Genomic DNA, 12,118 nt, shown 5'->3' with positions numbered 1-12,118 from the left:
TATTTTGATAATTATAAACTAGAATAGATATAGAAATACTTTAGTTTAAGGGTTTTTGATAGTAAGAAAGGGAGTTGGTTAATTTGATGGTAATGACATAGTTGATGTACAACTGATTTTTTTGGTCTTTAGATCAGCCCCCATTATGGTTGCTTTTAATATCAAAAATACACAAAAAAAAAAAAAAAAACAATGATGAAAGAAAACAATATACTAAGAATGAACCTAAATCTAGGTTTCTTGTTACCTAATATAAATATGGATGTTGAATTAGAGAGGAAAGAAAAAATTATCTGAAATACTTTACAAGAAAGAGGGAAAAACAATCTACTAAAAAGACAAAAAAAATAAGAATGTACATATAAGAGATTGTTAAGATGAAAAATTGAAGATATAACTAAGATATAAAATATTATAAAGTGGAAAACTAAATATTCAAAAGCTTTCATTAATCATTATGTATAGTTTTTATATTTAAAAGTATAAATATTATTGTGAAACTTACTATTATCTAAATATGCATTTTAGGAAAGAAATTCAAATTATATTTTATTATAGCATGAAAATTATTAATTGATGCAAGAAAATCTAGTGGTGTAAGGGCCATCCTGTATCACCCAAAAACATGCTTAGTGTTCATTTTGATTTAATGTCTTTATTTCTGGATACCCATTTTGGTCAAATAGAGATTCCAACTCTTATAGTTCCACTATTGGTTTTCTGTGTTAGAGTTTTTGAGCACCTTGGGATACATGCCAATGTAGAAAGTATGTTATTTTGTAATTGAGCCATAACTATGATGACTTAGAGGGTGTAAGTTATAGGGATGATTATACTTGTAATTTAAAACACTCTAGAAAAAGAATCAGGTCAAAAAGCTTTATTGTTTGAAAGTTATTACAATTTTAAGTTGTCTAGAGACCCCCTAAGATTGCTTCAAAGTCTGATTTGAGGCACTAAATGGCCTTGCATGGGACAAAAAATGGGGGATGAGCATAGATGGTCCATAGGGCTATAGAGCACTTGAAGAGCTCTCCAAAAATATAAATGATTCATCAATCGGAGTCCTAGATCAAAAGTTATGCCTCCCGAAAGTTGAATTACCATTTCTGGATTCTTCTAATTTTATAGCAACTTATGACATGTTTTCTAAAACCTTCTATTTTGGTAGTGGATTCCAAATGGAATATTCTAGAATTCATTTCTAACCCTAAACCAAATTCAGGTTACTTAAGGTCATTTTTGGCATTGTAAACACAATTTTGGTGGACTTTGGAAGAAGGTACTGTGAGGAGGGTTTTTCTCCAGAATCATACAACATTGTAAGCCCCTAGGGCACGCCATTGAGTCTATTCTCATTGTACTAAATGTAATAGCATATCACTTCAAATAATAATATTACCTTTTCCTATTGTGTTTAGTGGTATTAGAGCTAATTTTCCTGAGTGTATAGATAGAGTGTCAATTGTGAGGTAGTTTAGACCAGGCCTATGTGGTTGTGGGTTTTGATATAGCAAGAAGATGCCTCCACAAAGGGAGCATGGTGGAAGGGTTGTATTTTTTCCTCCTAAGATTAGAGCTCTCTAGGACAAGTTCATTCATTGCAAGAGGAGATCCGTAAAGGGATGAATATTGTCGTAGGTGATGAAAGTGAGGAGGAAAATAAGGAAGAAGGAAATATTATGCAGGAAGGGGAAGGAGATAGAGAAGTCCTAAACTAGGTGGAGGAGAAGCTTTTTAGGGCCATTGCTAAGCTAGGAAAAAGACCTAAAATTGATGTTGACATGTTTTTGGGAAATATAAACCTGAACAAGTTGATCAACTAGATCAATGAGGTAGAAGAATATTTTGAGTATGAGGATATCAAGGACCCTGACAAGGTTAAGTTTTCAAAGGCCAAAATGAAAGGCCATGCCAAAATCTAGTGGCAAGAGATTTAGTTGGAGAGAAATAGAAAGGAAAGGATAAAATCACAAGATGGGATCGCATGGTGGACAAACTAAAGAAGTAGTTCATTCCTATTGATTACGAGCTTGATTTGTTCAAGAAGATGCAAGGATTAAAGCAAGTGGGAAAATATATCCAAGAATACACAAAGGATTTTTACCAAGCCCTTATTAGGGCAGGGCATGTGGAAGAAAACAAGGAGCAGGATTCTCATTACCTTAATTGGTAAAGACCTAGCATTCAGGAGGAGTTAAGTCTAGTTAGAATGACCAGCATTGAAGAGGCATACCAGTTTGCCTTGCGAGCTGAGGAGAAGTTAAACAAAAAGTTTTATGAAAGGAAAAGAGGGCATAGTCAAGGAGGAAGGGGTGGTGGTAGGTCATTTGGAGGCTAAAATGAGAACTAGAAGAAAAATAAAGACGTGGGTACTAGCCAAAACCAAAGGAATGAGGGTTTCAATCACTCCCATGATTAAAAGTTTGGAGGTCAAAGAGGAAGAGGTAGAGGATGTGGACAAGGTTCAAGAAGATCAGGCTTCCATGATACCTATTTTCATTGAAATGAAGAAGTTCATGATGCCTACAAATGATGATGCACAATCATCACATTCAAAGGATGGAAAAAGGGGAGAGGTTATGGTTAATGAAAGGGTCTTGTTGAGTGGTGAGACTAAAGCCAAAAAAAGGAGGAGTTTCTTTCATACTAGGTGCAAGTGTGAGGGTAAATATTGTGATGTGATTGTTGATGGTGGGAGCACTGACAACTTGGTGTTAGAGGAGATGATCTCAAAGATAAATCTCAAGCAGGAGAAACACCCCCATCCCTATCAGATTGCTTGGGTGTAGGATGATCATAAGGTCTTAGTTAGTGAGAAATGTTTGGTAAAGTTCAAGATTGGTAGTTACCATGACAAGGCTCTTTGTGACATCATCCCAATGGATGTCTACCATTTCTTGTTTGGAAGGCCATGATAGTTTGATAGGAATGTTATACATGATGGTCATGCAAGTACATACTCTCTAACAAAGGATGGAGTTTGCCACAAATTGAAGCCCTTGATAAAGGAGGGTGAAAAGGTATGTAGTAGTGCTATGGTATGTCTTGTTGATGCAAGAAAATTTCTAGATGGCATGAAACATCAGCAAATGTGTTATGCTTTAATTCCTAGAAAGGATAAGGAAAGTAGTAGTGAAGTTCCACTTGAAGTTTTGGCTCTATTAAGTGAGTATGTAGATGTCATCTCTGATAATAATCTAGAAGGGTTGCTGCCAATAAGGAAAATCAATCATCAAATAGATTTAGTCCCTGGAGCTAGTTTTCCCAAAAAGGTTGCTCATAGGATGACTCCTACTAAGACTGAGGAGCTAAACAAACAAGTCCAAAAGCTTTTGAGGAAAGGTTTAATTCAAGAGAGCTCAAGTCCATGTGCAGTACCTATAGTGTTGGTGCCAAAGAAGGATGGAGAGTGTATAATGTGTACAGACTCTCAAGCTATAAATAAAATAACCATCAAGTACCAATTCCCTTTGCTAAGGATGTATGATCTTATGGACTGTTTGAGTGGAGCTGAGTACTTCACAAAGATAGTTCTCAAGAGTGGCTATCACCAAATATGGATACAAGAGGGAGATGAGTGGAAGACTACATTCAAGACCAAGGAGGGTCTATATGAGTGGTTAGTCATGCCCTTTGGAATGACCAATGCACCAAGCACCTTCATGTGGCTTATGAATGAGGTACTAAAGAAATTTTTGGAAAAAATTGTTATTGTCTATCTAAATGATATTTTGATTTTTAGTGAGTCTTTGGATGAACATTTATTACACATTCTTAGTGTCCTTGAAAGGTTGAGCAAAGAGAAATGGTTGATTAATTTGAAGAAGTGTAGCTTTTTCAAAAAGGAGTTAGTCTATTTGGGGTTTGTTGTATCAGCTAAAGGTCTCAAAATGGACCTAGACAAGGTCAAGGTCATCTTAGAATGGCCTACTCCAAGTTCTTCAACTGAGGTGAGGTCATTCCATGGTCTAGCTAATTTTTATAGGAAGTTCATTAGGAATTTCAATAGTATATTTGCACCCCTAACTGAAACAATGAGGGGGGATAGAAAAGAGTTCAAGTGGACTACAGGAGCTAGAAGGAATTTTGAATTGTTGAAGAAGAAGGTGACAGAGAAACCTTTATTGGCACTTCTTGATTTCAACAAAGTATTCTAAGTGGATTGCAATGCTAGTGGCAATGTTATTGGGGTTGTATTGAGCCAAGAAGGTAAGCCTATTGCCTATTTTAGTGAAAATTTAAATGATGCAAAGAAGAAGTATTCTATTTCTGATCAATAGTTCTATGCAATAGTTCAAACCTTAAAGAAATGGAGGCATTATTTGTTGCCAAAAGAATTTTTCTTGCATACTAATCATTAGGCATTGTAGTACCTAAATAGCCAAGGTAAATTGAATCAAAGACATTTGAAATGGGTAGAGTTTATGCAAAGCTATACATTTACATTAAATATAGAAGTGAAAGGTCTAATAGGGTTACAGATGCATTAAGTAGGAGACAGTTGTTACTGACAAAAATGTAGGTTGAGGTGGTTGGGTTTGATGAACTCAAGAATCTATACTATATGGATCCTAACTTTGCATAAGCCTGGAAGACTTGTAAAGAACCTATTACTTTAGATAGCACCAGCTAGCTAGATTACATGGTCCAGGATGGTATGTTATTTAAAGGAAGTCAATTGTGTATTCCAAGGAGTTCCATTAGGGAGAACTTGATCAAGGAGAAACATAGTGGAGGGATGGCAGGACACTTTGGTTGAGATAAGAGCATTTCCATTATTAGTGAACATTACTTCTGGCCTCAACTATCACAAGATGTGAAGAATTTTGAGCAGAGTTGTTGAGTATGTCAAACAACCAAAGGATTTAGTCAAAATACTAGACTTTATCAGCCATTACCTATCCCATCAAAGCCTTAAGAGGGCATAAGTATGGATTTTGTTCTTGGAATGCTAAGGACACAAAGGGGTAATGACTTTGTATTTGTGGTGGTTGATAGGTTCTCCAAAATGGCACACTTCATTCCATGCCACAAGAATTATAATGTAGTGCATATTGTAGAATTGTGTTGGAATTACAATACAAAAGGTAAACTTCTAAGATGGGGGAGGGGTGAATCAGCAGTTTAAACTTTAACCAATAAAACTTTCACTACACATCCATCTCATATATTCAATGAGTAAACTAAAATAACATGTAAAGCATGTACATCTAAATCATGTAAACATATAAGCTTTCACACATATATGACACCATATATGATTACCCAAAAACCCTCCATTGAGAAGGTGAAACTAGGGTGATGACACCCACAAATCTTCACTACTATAGCAATAAAGTGTATCCAATGAAGGTTATAATGTTTTGATCATGAGACATGGTATACCTTGTGAAAGCTCTTCCCTATTAGAGCCTTACAAAGACTGTTAGGTCTCACCCTGTTAAAGGATTTCAATAGCATGTTAGAAGTGTGCCTTGCTAAAGGACTTTAACTCACAATTAAATAAGCACCTTGTTAGAGGATTTCAATACAGCCTATTAGGACTACTCTATTAAGAGATTTGATCAATTCACTTGCTAGAATGATTTAGTATGATCTTATAATTAGCACTTGATTTCTTGATGACAGATCACCTCTAAACTAATGTATTCATGATCCTTCTTGTAAGAATTTTCCTAAGGGAAAAATTCACCCAAGAACTAAGAACTCAAACACAAGCACACAATAGACCAAAAATGGATATGATCAATTAATCAGAGTATGTCCAAATACATTGCTCTGTTCAAAATGTGATGTTCAACACACTAGGAGTGCCTGTATATAAAGGCCTCTCAAGAAGCACCTAGAATGTCTCTAGAAACAACCAGAAGATAAGACAACTAAGCACCTTATCCAACATCATAGATGAATGGATAAGAATGATTGAGTGTCATGTGTGTAGAAGATTCTTGTGTTGTAGACATCATGTGCTTAAAAGAGGTGTGAACCCCTACGATGTCATCAAGACAACTCACAAGAGTGCACAAACTCCTAAGTGTTTTAAAAATAAAATAATGCAAAATAATTAAATAATGCATTAAGCTAAGTAAACTTAAGTAAGTGTAACAAGTAAATATTATTTACACCAACACTTCTTGATCAGATGTCTCTTTGTTGTATGCTCTTCTCTTCCTCTGTTCTCCTTTAAACTAATTTTTTAATAAAATCTTAAATCATATCTCCTTAGCCACCATGAATACTCTATTTGTGCATGAAAACTTCTCTATACTCTCCTTCATTTACCTTTTTCACACACTAGAGAGTTTAGGTTTTGTTCTCCTTAAGAAGACTTAGGTGACTTAGGGTTAGGTATGAACCAACGACTATGATTCATCTATTTTGCCACTTAAACCTTCCCTTTTTCTAATTGGCTGCATGTAATTACATTGGGAATCCAACTTAAGATTCATCCTTATCTCCAAAATATTGTAATTCATCTTTAAGTCAACTCAAATATAGTTTACATAGTTGTTTGACCTTTACAAACAACTATAACAAAACTATCTCACTCGACATATAAAGTCTCTGATGCTCGGCATATATTGTCTTCTATACTATGGCTCAACATCTATATTACTCAGTATGCACAACTTGCTTAGCTCCTAAATCACTTGGCATATACTGTCTACTTAGCACTTGAGTGACTCGACATATGAGTGGCTTGGCATGCTCTATTATATACATGTTGTGCTTGGCATGCACTACTTGTTTGGGATGAACTAAGTAAATGACCTAAGTGTGTAGACACTCATTTGTCAAAACTAATCTGAGATCAACAATCTCCCCCTTTGACATGAGTTTCAAAAACACTTGGTCATGTATTAACATCCTTATCCTTATGAGCATAACACATCTCTTATTCAACATATGTAAAAAACTTCAAAATTTCAAAATTTTGTAACAACTTAGATATCTCAAAATCTGATAACTCCCCCTAAGTTGATAGGTCTATTTTGTATCCAAAATTTGGTACTCCTAATAAGTAAATATGTCTCACTTGATGCTCTTTGACTTTAGGTTGTTTCTCTACTTGCTTCCCCTTAGCTTGTTCTGTCTTATGCTTTGTTCCATTTGTTGTATATTTCTCCCAAAATCTTACTCTCCTTTATTTCTCCCCCTTATCTCCCCCAATATCTTACTCTCCTTTATTTCTCCCCCTTTTTTTCTCTCCCCATTTTTGACACTTATGTCAATGGGCTATACACTTATATTGTGATTGTCTAGAAAAGATTTATGGACCTCTAGTATTATCTTGAGAGCTGCATCCCAATTTTCACATGCTACATCCAATGACTTGATTTAGATGGCTAGCTCAGCAACAATGTGGACTAGGATATCTAATGTTGAAAGATTTGGGTCTTTCTTCAAGAGAGTTTCAACATTACCTAGTTCCTTGTGCAAAATTTCCATGTGTGGGGTGAGTGTTATTTTGATGCTAATTAGTTTTGTCCTTATATTGGCTTCATCTGCTAACAATGTAGCTAACTAACTCTGGGTTCGTACCAATGTTTTGAAGTGCTTCTCACCTTGAGCTAGATTCATAGATAGTTTTTCACCTGATGCAGTAATTTGACTCTCTAAGCTCAAAATGTGACTTCTTGTCTCTTGTGTGAAGAGTGTTGGATTACACAATTTAGTGTACAATAAGAAAATGTTCTCAAGTACCTTCTTCACATCCTCAATCTTGGTTGCAAATTCAACTTATGTGAGAGTTATATCACCTAATATCTTCTCATTCACTTTGCTCTAAAATTTCTTTTTTGACTATTCTAACAATTTTGTATTTGTGTCAAGGTCTGCATCACTAACCTTCTCCACTATGTTTTTCAGTTGTTCAATGAGTGGTTTGGTCTCATATGGAGTTGGCAAATCAAATTCATCTAAAAAGATGTCTTTGATGTCTAGCAATGCTTGGTTCTATCGATGCTCCTTTCTTAGCAATTCTTGATGCTTCTTTCTAGCTAGGGCTTGTTGCAATATACCCATCTACTCTATGGTCATTGCATCATAATCATATTTTGGAAACATAATCTCTTCATCAAGGCTCACATATCCATATTGAATTACTTCATTAGCCTTTGATGATCTAGGACTTAGCACTAAAATTTACAATGGTGTTGCATATGTGCTCAACTTTTGAAGAGTTTGACTTGAAGGTGTGCCAGATACTAGTAAGGTTACCAGGGCTTGAATGGCTACTTGCTCCTTCACCCGTAGTGTCAACTTGATCTCTTCAAGCCTGCCCTTATATTCCACACTAATTTGTGATACACCTTGTACTTGTGTTGGAGGTACAAATAACATTATTTGACTTGCTTGAATTTGTTCTTCAGTAGTGGTTTGAGTTTCCACTGTACTCTTCTCAACTATATCAACTTTTTCAATTGTATCAACCTTTTTAGATGCAGCTTTAGGTACTTTATCCAAAGGTTGTACATGAGTGACTTGAGTGGTGATAGTTGTATGCCTAAAATGTGGTCACACTTCTATGAGTCATTACATCCAAGATTTTTCAAGAATGAGGTCTTGAATGGCAACTCATAGCTCTCTATTCATGGAGTACAAGGGTTTGTAATGGAAGCCCTCAATTTGACCTAGTTTGTGCCCATGCAAGTACACCATGAAACAAGAGATTCAAGGATAAAAATATGCATGCAAATGAAAATGAAAACTAATCTAAATGATGACAATGCAAATCAATGCAAGAAAAGAAACCTAATCTATGAAAGGAAATAACAATGCAATATTAATCTATGAAAACAAACAATGGATCTAAGCTAATATGAAAATGCAAGGATGGATCATGATGATGGAAGCCATAGATGCATGAGAGAAGAAGATAAGAAGATAGAAGTTCTCCATAAAAAAGCTTTAATATTCAAACTCCTTGTCCAAAAATCGCTCTCCAAACTTGCAGCATAACAATAGCATAATAATGGATTTCAAAAATGAGAAGAGGGCTCTCCCTTATAAATAAAATTGTGGAAGTGGGAAGCTTCTCACAACCAATATGGGATAATAGAGTTTGATCCATGTGAGACAAAATTCCACCAATGAGAAAAGAGGAGAAGAATTAAATGAGGGAAGGAAAAAGGAATTAATTTAATTTTTATTTATTTTATTTCTTTTTTCACGTGGGATTTATTTAATTAAAAGGGAGCAAGTTCTTTTAATTAAATAGGAAATATTTAACTAAATTAAAAGAGGGTTTTTTCTCTTAATTAATTAAATGTGGGTGAATTTAACTAAAAGAGAGATTTTCTTTTAATTAAATGGAGACTTATTTTATTTAATTAAAAGGAAGATTTTGTTTTAATTAAAATGATCAACCTTAGAAAAATAAATAATCAAATTTGATCAAGGAAATTGATTTAATAAAATATTGCAAACCATTGATTCAAGAAATTTGATAAATTGATAAATTGAATATTAGGAGTCTATGTGACCATTTTAGGGTGCATACATTTTCTCCTTTTTGACTAATGTGTGATCAATTTGGGAACACATGTAGTCAAAGAAAGAAATTGAACTATGAGATCAATTTGGGATCACAAAACAAGCCAGATGTGTGGTCAATTTGGGAAGACATCAGGACAAAGAATACAAATAAATTTTGACTTTAAAAAGTCAAGGTTAAAATTGACAAAATTGGATCAAGAATTGAAGTTGATAGATACTGCCCCCTTGTGATCGAAATCGAAGTGAGATAGAGGAGAAACAACAAATTGATAAAAATGATCAAATAAAACTAAAGATAAGGTTCTTGATGTAAGATGAAAGATATTAGAATCACAAAACCAAGGTAGATCATCAAGCATGAAATATTATGCCCCAAAGTTGAATTAGAAGAAAAGAAGTGGGGTGAAAGTGAATGAAAGGTAGAAATTTGAAAGAGATGAAAAGAAACAAAAAGAAGAAAATTCTATTTTTCCATAAGAAATAAAATGCCCCAAAATCAATCAACTATTTAAGATAGAAATTTTGATTGAGATCACAAAAGAAGATAAGGAATTGAAGATCAAAACATGACCACAGTTGATTAAAAGTCCACAATAAAGATGAAGGAAGAACCCTCTCAAAATCATAATGTAGCCTAAAAAAGCAAACTAACATGAACTCTAATAATTCAAGCTACATGAAAATGCAAAGGTGTACTTGCAAAAGAGAAACTGTAACATAGGATTTTGTGTTCATCATTCATTACAGAATGTAAAAGAACTTATTTTTATCATTGGGCCATTATTAATAGACATCAAAAAAGTCACACAATCATCACTAATCACAAGTGCAACTATGAAAATATGAATGTGATTTATATCAATTCAGAATGTGGAAAGATTCTAACATAAGCATCAAAGATGTAAAGGTCAAGATGACTGCGATGTTAGCTTACCCAATTTAATATAGCAAAACCATGCTCGCATCAAGGCATAGATGCCAGGATGACTCAAAGAATGGTTGTGCAAAAATAGTCAAGGATGATGCATGAAATATCCTAAGTGTTTCAAGGGGACAACAAGAGACACTCTATAGTTTCAAGACCACATCCACAAGAAAAAAATAAATAAAAACATGTCCCATGCCCCAAGTCCTCTAGCTATGCATCCTAGAGAGACTTATCAGACAAGGACACTCAAAAAAATTCAATAACAGTGAGCACACAAAGAAAAGGTCATAACATAAGTCAAGCATTAAGTGTTTGTGTTAAAACAAATTAAGTGTGTTAACTGATACTAAGTTCTAAGGATAAGGATCAAATGGTTGCAAGTAGGTAAGATTGCATGATGAAATTGGGTAAGACCAAACTGATAAGTGTTGAAAAATACTTGATGTCAAGGTTGTATTGAAAAATACAATTGGGATGGTGTTGAAAAACACTGGTTGTGAGGTGTCCTAAAGACTAACACAACCAAGAGACCAAAGCTAACGCAGTTATACCCCCTAGACAAAGACCAATTCCAAACCAAGGCAACAAGGACAAGGAATGATGGAAAAAGGCTAAGTGTTGAGGATGCATGCTAAGAAATAGGGGTGCAAAAGCCTCAAGTACTGCCCATTTCCAGGTTTTCACCACTTGGATTTTTTAATTTTTTTTAGGACTTTTATTATTTTTTTGTATTTTTGCTACCAAGGTGCCTATTTCCAAGTTTTCACCAAGGCATTTTTTCTTTCTTGAATTTTTTGATTTTTTAATTTTTTTTTAGAGATACATCAAAGTGCTTATTACTTAGATGATCATTTTTTAGGACATTTTTCAATTTTTAGAATTTTCACAATATATCATTTTTTTTGGATTTTTGAAACATATCTCTTTTTTTTTGTATTTTTTTCAGGATCAATAAATATGTACAAAGATTCCCCTAGATAGAATTAGCATCATACTCTTAAGTAAAATTGTATCATGCATTCCCAATGTCAAGCAATTTGGAGGACAAGAGCGATTAGCAAGCTGGTGGAAGAAATGAAAGACAAGAGAATGAAGGAGAATAAAGGGAAGAAATCCTCCAGGGAAAACTCCTCAAAAGTACCCAAGCTAGGGAAAATTTGTCATGGAAAGCACATTTGGACAAGAAATGAAAGGCTGACATAAGATAATTCATGAAAGTATAATGTAAAAGTGGGAAAGATGCAATCCAAAGGAGTAGACATGACAAGAGGTTTCATAGTATTCTATTTTACTCTTTTTTATTAGATCAAGACCAAAGGGGTAAATGAGAAAAGGATAGAAAAAGACTAGAATGAATGGAGGAAAATAGATATGAAGGCCAAACATGAAAGGAATGAAAACAAGATCATCATAAGATAGCTCACAAAACAGCCAAATGTTTGTATATAGGTCAACATTTTCAAGATCAAAGAGAGAAGACAGAATGGATGAAAGATGTGGAAGAACTATGCATGATGCCCGATTGTCAAGTTTTCATCATGGTACCTATCCAAGGTGCCACAAGGGAGTGGTTTTCACCATAGAAAAAATTTATTTCTCGTTAGTTTTGCTACCACGGTGCCTAATTACCAAGTTTTCACCAAGGCACATTTTCAAAATTTTCATTTTTTTTCTTTCTTTTTTTTCAAA

This window comes from Cupressus sempervirens, chromosome 8 (genome assembly GCF_028749045.1).
Source record: "Cupressus sempervirens isolate cs-2001-9-10 chromosome 8, ASM2874904v1, whole genome shotgun sequence".
Classification (NCBI taxonomy): Eukaryota; Viridiplantae; Streptophyta; class Pinopsida; order Cupressales; family Cupressaceae; genus Cupressus; species Cupressus sempervirens.
Note: the sequence above shows the minus strand (reverse complement) of the source record.